Below are 11,014 nucleotides of genomic sequence, written 5' to 3'. Positions count from 1 at the left end.
CATTCAACAAACCTTGCAACTCCCATTCATCTTCACTCAACAATACTGTATCACCAGCAAACAGCAACACCGGAATCTTCCAAATCTCACCTTCATTCATTAGAGCACCCCCACATCCACTGCCCTATCTTGCACCTCCTTTACAACCCCATCCATATATATATTAAACAGCCATGGAGACATCGCACAACCCTGTTTCAGTCCCACATTGAGATCAAAGAACTCACTCAGCTCACCATCCACTCGCACTGTAGCACTAGCTCCTTTGTACACACTCTTCACAGCACTCAACAATTTCCCCTCCAATCCATATATTCTTAATACCTTCCTCATACCTTGCCTATCTATTCTGTCATAAGCTTTCTCCTAGTCCATGAAGGCAGCATACACTTTGTTTCCCTTCTCTAGATACTTCTCCACTAAATGTCAGAACAAATATGTGATCTACACACTCTTTTCCCTTCCTAAATCCCCCTTGTTCTTCTCCATCTACCTCCTCTGTCATATGCCTAACCCTATCAATGAGTATTCTACCATATATTTTTCCAGTCACACTAAGAAAGCAAATACCCCTATGGTTACCACATACTTCTCTCTCCCCTTTTCCTTTGTATAAAAGAACAATTATGCCTGATTTCCAGTCCTCCGGAACCCTTCCCTCTTCCCAAGCCAATCTACACAACTTCCATATCCACTCCACAACATTCTCACCCCCATACCTAAGCATTTCACCACACACTCCATCAATTCCTGGGATCTTTCCCATCTTGATCTTCTTCATTACTTCCACTACTTCCGTCCTACTGATCTCTTCCTCCCTCCTCTCACCTCTTCTTCTTCCAGCCATTTCCCAATTACTTATACTCGCACTGCTCTCACTCTCTACATTCAATAAATCCTCAAAGTGCTCCTTCCATCTCCTCAATTTCTCTTTCTTCTCCACCAGCAATCTATTATTCCTATCTTTCACTCCCCTACTATTTCCCCTTTCACACTACCTTACTTTCTTTACCTTCTTCCAAAACAATTTCTTACTCTCTCTCCATTTCACACTCAGATTTCTCCCAAACTCTTCATCCACTTTCTTCTTACTCTCCTTCACCAGTCTCTTCACCTCCCTTCTCCTGCTCACATATACCTCTCTCTTCTCTCTCTCATCTACTCCCCTACTTCTACTCGGTAATCATTCACTATATGCATTCTTCTTTTGTTCCACAGCTCGTTTCACCTCATCATTCCACCATGCTGTCCCTTGCACACCCCTGCATCTCCTCCTCACTCCACAAACCACCTCACACACTGCGCCTATCTCTTCCGTGAATATCTGACATACGCCTTCCACCCCTTCCATCTGCTCTAGCTCATACCTTCCCAATCTTTCTTCCACCATGCTCTTATACTCTGCCATTTTCTCACTACCTTGCAAATTCTCCACTCTTCTCACAGGAGCTGCTTCCTCCTGTCTTCCCCTTCGTCTCTTCAATCATTTTCTTTGCAGCTTTACCTTTTACTCTCTTTAAAACATTCGTACATTAGTTTTAAAACAAGTATTACATATTCATGCCCTCCTTAGCTGCAGATGCATCATACCATTTATTTGTGTGTCTACACTCACACACTTCATCCAGAGGGAGCAATATCCCATAACACCAAACATCACATATATTGATAATGACCCTACGTCCACCTGCCCACCTTCTCACTCGCTCCTACTTCACAACAATCTACTTCCACACACACCTTGCCACCAAGCAGGATGGACAAGCCCTACCACCCTCTCTTTTCGTGCAACATTACTTTCCTCTCCTAATACTCCATCCCACTGACCAACTTCTCCTCAAGTATACCCCCTTACCCACCAAATATTCAAATCTATTTCTAACTGCCTTGGGAATATCATTTTCAGTGGTCAGCGTCATGGGACACGGCATTACAGATATCCGTAATATCAAAATCTATTGTCGTACTTTTTATTATGAATCTTGTATGATGCCTCTAAACAACTATACCATAACGACTTTTCGTTTCCCATCTATAATCAGAACCACAGAACCACACAGTGCCCGATACACATTACACGGCATGATATTTTAGTTCTTGTTTCCCTTTGTCCTACGATTGATTTACTATGTGTCCATTTCTGTCAATGAAATTGCAAGGATATTATCGGGCCAGTATTCACTGTTACAGAGACAAGGACCCTTATCCTTCCTTGAGTCTTATTATATCGAATTGTAACAACTTGTAATGGCATCATGAATGCACCAGTCTCTCTCTCTTTCTCTCTCTCTCTCTCTCTCTCTCTCTCTCTCTCTCTCTCTCTCTCGTTCACAAAATTCCGGCCCTTCCTCGTATAATGGGTAACGAGACCTGATACTGACTTCCTTATCATATCGCATCACTACGACGAGATTGCAGCCTTATCAATGACCTTATGGGGGAGAGCGGTAGCTCGGTGGTAGGGTGTCGGGCTCGTAATCGTGAGGTTGCGAGTTCGCGCCTCGCACGGTGGCTGCTGTGCTGGGAGGGGTAGCGCTCTCCTGTAACCCTAGCAGGGCTATACGATCTGATGAGGTCTAGCTCGGGGATTAATCCCTTCAATGACCTTATGTAAATGTAGTGGATGACGTGGGGCAGCTTCAGAACCCGGGGGTATTTTGCCTAAAGCGCGGTGGTTGGGTTTTACCATCCAGGTGCTGGTGCACCAATGTTGCTTACGTTTACTTGGATGCTCCAGCAACACTCAGCTTTTCTCCTACCGTAGGTCCAGCTTATCCTTGGCTGTGTTATACTGTATAAGTTTGTATGATGACACGGTGCACAAAACACCATTACTTTACATATAAAACTGCATTGTTCACTGCACTACCTAATGTTTCTATTGCTTGAAAACAGGACCTCATTCAGACTGCTGGGAGGTGAAAAAGTGTTCAGTGGTTAGTGAGTCACCAAAATTGCGATTTTGGCTGCTATCTTGGCAAGATTGTGAATAAGTCGGTGACGTGCATTACCAGACTCCCTGCACAAACACACGTAAACTATACGCAGTTTTACACTCCCCAAGCAGCACTACGCCACCGATATATTTTGTGTAGCCGTGGCCACATACTGAAACCTTGTGTTATAATAGCAGACAATGGACTGACATGCATGGTAAAGGAAATATTGCTCCCTCTGGATGAACAGTGTGTGAGTGTTGACACACGAATAAATAGTATAATGTATCTGGAGGGCCTGAGTGTGTATTACTTGTATGAAAACTTATGTATGAATGTTTTCAAGAGAGTATAAGATGATCAATGTTTGTGGATGTTTGTCACAACTACCCAGACTAATGAAATACCGTGTCGAAGAAAGCGACACCATTTGTGGACTGGACACAAGTAACACCGTTATTTCAATTATTATAATACGAGATATGTATTCGTTATTCAAATATCTCATTACCTTCGCGTGATCCATCAGTATGATGACTGCACAACAATTTCACACAATAAGCCAACAGCTGTCCGACACTCAAAGTAGTTATAATCCTATGCAACAGAACATCTACTTATACCATGATCTGAGAATATAATAATTGTTTTTCCTTACAATAGAATAGACTGGATGATGCACAACATGGCATGACCGTTGTGTCACATGCTTAATCATGAATCAGTTATGGCCACCCTGGTTCAGCCACAAAAATGTTACAGCAATTGAGTCGCTCACTCACTAGACTCAGGTGAATCACATTTCGAGACATCGGACATCACTCCTTCCAGCATTTATGCTCAGCTACAGATGTTCACCATATTGTATGACGAACATAAAAAATCCTACATTCATCAATTACATGTTATTGCATTCGAAGTTACAGATCACCTCAGAACATCTGTATAATCACACCCTTCATCTTTCAAAACGAAACACGACAAAGTTTTAATACATGCGCCCCCACCACCTGTTCCCCCTCCCCTCCGTTCCACCTCCCCTCACAGTCATCCTCTGTCAGAGAAACAATGGAATCCAATGGCATTATTATTTGTTTCCCTCTCTGCCTTCCACTATACATACGTGGCAAACACTTGGCTTTGCAGACAAAGTATGACTTGATAGAACATTGTTTCTGTGGGTACTAGATACTATAGCGGAGGGGAAGCTCTGCCGTGTCTGCCCATTCACTTACTATTACTACGATGTAAACAAACACAGTGGTGTCACATTTCACCAAACACACGACGGGCTGTACTCGTTAAAAGTGGAGGTAACTGTACAGTCACGTTCTAAAGTCGTGTCCTGAGAGCGAACCTTGTAAACCCCGGAGCAGTGAATCTGAACCACCGTTCATGGAGTCCCTGTTCTGGCAACAGTTGGTGGTCCGCTGTCAAAGCTGTAAGGAGGAAGGGTAGTGATGGTGGTGGGGGGTAGGTCGTGAGGGGGAGTTGTTATTACCGAGTTAGCAGTGCGGTATAAATGTTAGGCATATTTCTTATAGATGTAAAACCAACACCAACATGTCACACGACTCGTGGTTACGTGCCATATGTGCAGTTATGTCAAGCATATTCAGTTTCCTAATTCCAGTTGAAACTGGTGGTCAATTACACTGTGACACAAACTACCCCTTAGCCCGGCCACCCTCCCTCTCCCACCGTGAATCGACTGACACGTAATACGGGTGGAATAGAAAACATTTCCTCTAGACCAGTTATATATGCATAACAAATGGAAGGATAAAGGAAAACATGAGGGTGAGAAACCAGGTTGTTATAGCACGTCAATTGAAAAAAAAAATAAAACATCGATGGGAACAGTTTAGCTGAAGAGAGAGAGAGAGAGAGAGAGAGAGAGAGAGAGAGAGAGAGAGAGAGAGAGAGAGAGAGAGAGAGTCCAGTCGCTAGTGTTTTTAGTGCGTGAGGGAATAAATGAAGTTTCCTGCTGTGATTCTTGTCTCTGTATTCTGTCCTGAATCATGTTTAATCATCTGTTTTTGTAATACACTGCTATCCATTTGCAAACTGACGTTGTGATCGCATCGCATGGAAGTGCTAACAAACGGCTGTTTTGACTAGGATCCACAGAAACGTGTTATCTTTCATTCAAGTAGTAAATGCGACAGTGTTTATAGAGGTCAGATTTTATAGAACAGATTCAAAACGCAATTAATGTTCTCATAATGTACTGGAGTTTCTATATATCCTATCAGTGGGAGTTAACACCCTTTCCTTAAGAAGTGGCTCGAGTACATGATAGTTTTCGTATCATATATTGCTGGCAATGGCCAACGGCCATACCACGTTGAGTACACCGCTTCCCATCCGATCAGCGAAGTTAAGCAACGTTGGGTCTGGTTAGTACTTGGATGGGTGACCGCCTGGGAACACCAGATGCTGTTGGCATCCCTACGTGTCAAGTGGGGTTGGTGGAGGATTAGTGTCCCTCCCTGTAAAACAATTAACTCTAAGCCCTTGGCAACCCTGTTTGGGACACATGGCGTCTGGCAATGATGATGATATTGCTGGCATGTAAATTATTTAATGTGTTGTTTATTATACATGTCACAGATTTGTGTGCAGCTCCATTACAGGATTCACTAAGTATCTGGTTAAACTGTATACTGAAAGCTTGAGGCAAAGAGCACTCAAATTATCAATGTATGACAACGAATGCAGCTCCAGTTGCTAACCACTGTCGCTGAACACTAACGTTTATATGAGTATTTTGTCATACATGGTGGATCTCTTCTTAACGTTATTAATATGTACTGAAACAATAAAATTGCATGTTTTTTTTTAGGCTATGACTGTGTTCAAAGTACCTGTGAATAACCTACAAGGCGTGTTAGAGAGGAATGCATAGAATAAAGTAGATGTGCAGTTTGTTTGATAATGCTATGACCACTGCATACCCACGGCCGCAAGTATAGCGGTGCAGTGATATAATGATGGCATATTAATTATCCGTGCATCACTCCTTTACAGCCACATAAAGTTGTGCGGAGGAGGGTACTGGCAACAGGAAAAGTGCCCCCTAGGGTGAAACATGGACCATGCGTTGCCACCGTTACTGTTATGCCATGCCATAACATTTGGTTGTGTAGTTTCTGTTCCTAACCAATTTCACGCATTAATACTGGTGGTCCTGACACCCAGATACTGCCCTGGGCCTCAGTATGTTGAATACGTTAATTATGAACCCTGGTCTACGACTTTGCACTTATGTGCCCATGTCCTATTGGTCTTCATTTTCCCAGTGATTGTTAACGTAAATATTAGTAGGGCCTTAACGTCCACAACTGGCCAACAGCGTATAACAACACATACATTTATTATGAGATTTTACTCTGCAACTTTGTTATGCCGACGTCATATCTGCAATACTTGACCAATGTGTAGCAAGTTTAACGGTTGGTAGAATGGTAGGGCCATTACCCCCACATACACCCACGCGGTCTAACAACAGTGTCTGAAACTGTGCTTTACAACATATTGTGAGTTACCTTAAGTGTTTCTAACTTCTCTTATGTAATATTTTAATACCCTGTATATGTAGGGGGTGGGATCCGACCTCCCTTTAAGGACTGAAGAGTGGAGAAATGTAGATACTGCTGAACAGTTTTACAAGACTGCGAAAGTCATGTGCTACATATCCCTCTAATGCGCGCGCGTACGCACGCACACACACACACACACACACACACACACACACACACACACACACACACACACACACACACACAGGCATAGGCTGGCGGAATATACTGACAAGTCCTTCATTATGATTAGCTGTATTCGTAATAGCAGTAGTAGCAGTAGTAGAAGCAGCAGAAACATCAGTATAATCATGATCATGATGATCATCATCACGATTATTCTTACTATTATTATTTGATGTTGTAACAGAATTGGGGCTATCCGTATGCATTCTGATGCAGATAGTTATTACTGCAAATTCCATCAATATATAACAGCCAGAGAGAACCTGTAAATAGCGTCAGGCAATGCATACAGTAGATGCACAGTATGACATCTGCTGTGGTAGACATATTGTTGGGGTTAATGATGTGACACGTTTGTGAAATTACCTGTTGTAACTACAATGACAAGGACACGGAGGAGAGGAAGTAATGTGTATAGATGACAAACAACAGGACAGGAGGTGTAGTACAAGGCGTAGGAGGGGAAAGAACATATTTAACATGACTGAAAAGGCTGTACTATAAATATACAAACACCGGGAAAATGCTGACCAGCCTACCCTACCGTAATGACCCCATTGTGTATACGTTGGTTTCGGGTATTACATAAATCATGTTACACAACGCATAAAAGGTGCTGCTAATTGTAACCCGTATCTGCATGGCACAGCAAACATCTATCCACGCGTATGGAATTATATGGTGTTCCTGTGTGTTGGATGTGAGTCTCATTGGTTTATATTGATCTAGGTGTAAAATGACGAAGCTACACTTTCTATCTACTTATACCTTTATCTCAGTATGCATGTATCGACATACCCGAAATGGTAATCAGTGACACATTACTTTTGAATAAATGTCTCGTTTTTCGAAACAGTTAACATACTCATTGGATGACTCAGAGTGGTCAATGTGCAAGGAAAGTATAAGAACCCGTGATCTGTTAAGGTATACGGAGGGAGTTTCTAAAACGATACATATTATCATGTCCGTTTGTATGGGGATAGATGATGAAAAGCTTTACACTTTTTACGAAGCCGTTCGGATATAGGTGACCTTAGGTCTAAAGATAGACTGATAAAAGAAGTGGGAGCCATAATGGCATATTCACAGTAAGAAACCAAAACAGAAGACGCATCGATGGATTATGCTACACAAAATCCTTATTCAAGGGAATATAACGGAAATTATATTGGTGTGTTAATTGTAGTGGAGGATAAACTAAACTAATAAATAACAGTGACATATATCTGTCAGATCTGTCTATTAGTCTATATCTACTGTACCTGGCTGTGTGTGAGAATGGATTAATGTAAGATATAAAAGGAGCCGTCTTCTGTGTGTCACTAGGCATATTGCAGTTTAGTTACTTATTACTGGTGGTAATATATTAGCAAATCAGAGTATTATATTTCACATAATCCATTACTTGCATGCCAACCTGTAAGACTGCTTGAACCTGTTGGTCTGTAGTAACCCTGGGCCATCCACTCCTGGGTCGGATGCGAAGTGACCCAACTTCCTGCCAGCGGGTAATCCAGCGCTTCACAGGTCGCGGATTCACACCCAGTTCATGTGCTGTTTGGTGTGGCAACCAGCCTCCTTCCCACATGCCAATAATTCTGCCCCTGGTTGTGATGACATCGGGGGCATTTGCACGACCTGTTGCCATATGTGAAGCAGTATTTATACCTGTGCTTATCACCCATAATACAGTAAAATGATTGTTCAGTTCGTGATAAACAAAAATTTTAAAGGAAATGAAAAATCAGTATTCCAAACATACAACTCTGTAGTCACTGTGTTTGTCAGGTATGAAGTTACATTGACCTATTTATAACAGAAACCACCGACAGTTATTAACACTCAGGGTCTCTACAAGTTTTCCTTAACCTGAATATTTCGTTTTATTACAATCATGTGTAAAATACTACACATCATATTCAGTACTAACAGCAAACCTTGAGTGCCATATTCTTCGAAAGTTATATAGATATGAATCATGACGTCCACCCACGGAAAAATGTGGTGCCGCCTCCCCTCGCCGTCACCCATGAGACACATCGACATTTAAGACATGGGAAATTGTTTACACTAAAGCACTGGAAGGGAGGTCTATGCGAATGATGAGAAGACAGCTGGGAGACGAAAGGGTAGGTGATGGTAGTTGGCTTGAGGTCAGAGTCAGGTTCCATTTGCTGTTCCCTAATAAACAAGGGTGTATTTTAAATAGTGGCAAATGTGTTTTCATTGTTCATTCGTGAGTCATTTTCTCCAGTACACTCGTGCCTACCTACACCCATCATGCACTTAACTATTTGCCTTCACCAGTATGCCTTCACACCCCACTTCGAAGGGCCCTCCATATAGCCGTTCCCTTCCACACACCAGACTTCCACTAGCGTGTTGACGACCATGTTAGGCCAAGCGGAATGACTGTAAGAACATGTATAGATTTAGATAAAGATGCCATTTCCACACACACTTGGTAATCTTACAGTTCAAGGTGAGAACAACGGTAGCAGTGATACATGTGTTGCCAAACACGACCCTGGCGGTGCTTTGCTTATCTTATCAGATTTGACCTGCGGGTAAATTGGATGTTTTATCGCAGAGAAATGAAACATGACTAATAGGTTAAACTATATCCATCCTATCGTAAAGGTGCGATATACCTGTATCTACTGTGAACGAAATATAACTGTATTCGTCTTCGTATATACAGCCTATCGTTCCTTAATGGCACTAGGTGTGTGTGTCTGTGTGTGAACAACACTCTGCCTGGTAAATCCAGTTACATATAAGGCACTGGGCCTTACGAGCACTATTTAGCAAAATCAGCTCCCGTAGGGAATACTCTGGTATGCCTCGCACTAGAGCTATCTGTTGTAATACCAGTGACACGTCTCCTGTTGTTTGGATCGCAACAGTCGCCCGCGTCCACTTACACCATCAGGAAGTGCCCATAGCCCCCTCCTCATCAACACACCCGATTTGCCCAACCAACAAAGCCCTGACACCCCTTCCCCAACGCACAACAGCGTTAAACATAGGCCACGAGCACAAACTCACCGAAAAAAAAACATGACAAAGAACAAAATTACACCGGCGAAAAACTCACTACAAAGACAATTCACAGGACAATAACTTACCAGACAACACTCACCACTTAAAAAAAAAAAAATGTACCGGAAAAACTAAAACCCCATCTAAAAATGGACTGTAACTCAGTGGGAAAAAATTTTAAATGTCAAAAATAAATGGATCTAATTTAACTTACTCATCTTTTGAGTTCATGTTACTCTAATGAAGCTTGCCAGCAAATTATATAGTGGCAAGTTAACCTCAAACTCGCATTTTTAACTTGTCAGATATAAAACGTCAGAAGAGATAGAATGAATTAGTACAGTAAACCAACATACGAGTATTTATCGCATTAGGAAGGGTCATGTAAGAGAATTACTGTGTGAGGTTAATTATTTTCTTCCTAGTGTGTTGTGTCATGTGAGTTCTTGTCCTTTTTAACGTTTAGGACTTTAGGTGGTCAGGTTATGTCTGGTAAGTGTATGTCAACCCTCCGTAACACACACCGGGTGCAGTGGCGTGGGTTACCTGCCTTTTTCTAACCTTACTATAAGGTGATCAAACAAATAACCAGGTCATGAATATGTCAGGCCGGATTACAAAACGAGTACCATCAGATGGATAACAGTATCTGATATAGTAATAATTATAACACTTTATGTCACTGTGAGGCATGTGTTGTAAGCTGTATGAGTTCGTTCTGTAACCCAGCGAGTAATTACTGCAGTGGATCGATTACCCAGATAGATACACTACATTTACTTTGATGGGTGAATTCATCATTTCAGTCACAAATGACTTTCGAAGACGAAATTGTTTTTTTTTCGAAGGTTTTTGATGTTTGGCGGGGAAGTATCACTAAATCTGAGATGGAAATTAAGATCAGAAACATTCAAGTAACATCAAAGACCATCCGAAAAACAATTTTGTCTTCGAAAATCTGACCAATCCAACTCTGGGGAGCTAAAAGTAGGCAAATGAAACTGACCAAACGAAACCTACCCTAACCTAATCCATAACCACTCCCTGGACACCCCATCTAAGCCACTGAACTAAGAATCTATGTGTCACCTAACTCGTGACAAGTGACAAAAATATCACAACTGATTATGCTTATTGTCACAAATTTTTTCTCGCAATGTTTTCGATGAATCAGTCATTTGCGGAAGAAAGCCAGAGAAAGCGAGTGTCACAAAACTGTCTAAAGTAATGATTCCTCATGTAAAAATACCACATTTCAGTTCCTGA

At 41.9% G+C, this 11,014-nt stretch overlaps 1 non-coding gene across 1 annotated transcript; it reads left to right on the top strand.

The window, feature by feature from the left end:
- The first annotated feature begins 5,265 nt into the window (after nt 1-5,265).
- On the top strand, nt 5,266-5,384 carry LOC145403416 (5S ribosomal RNA). Its single transcript, XR_013897983.1, has one exon. It is a non-coding gene; the product is annotated as a 5S ribosomal RNA (ribosomal RNA).
- The last annotated feature ends 5,630 nt before the right edge of the window (nt 5,385-11,014 follow it).

The sequence above is a fragment of the Coenobita brevimanus genome, chromosome 60, assembly GCF_032717465.1.
Source record: "Coenobita brevimanus isolate Jiangsu-jjx chromosome 60, ASM3271746v2, whole genome shotgun sequence".
NCBI lineage: Eukaryota > Metazoa > Arthropoda > Malacostraca > Decapoda > Coenobitidae > Coenobita > Coenobita brevimanus.
Note: the sequence above shows the minus strand (reverse complement) of the source record. Positions and strands in the feature narration are given on the sequence as shown.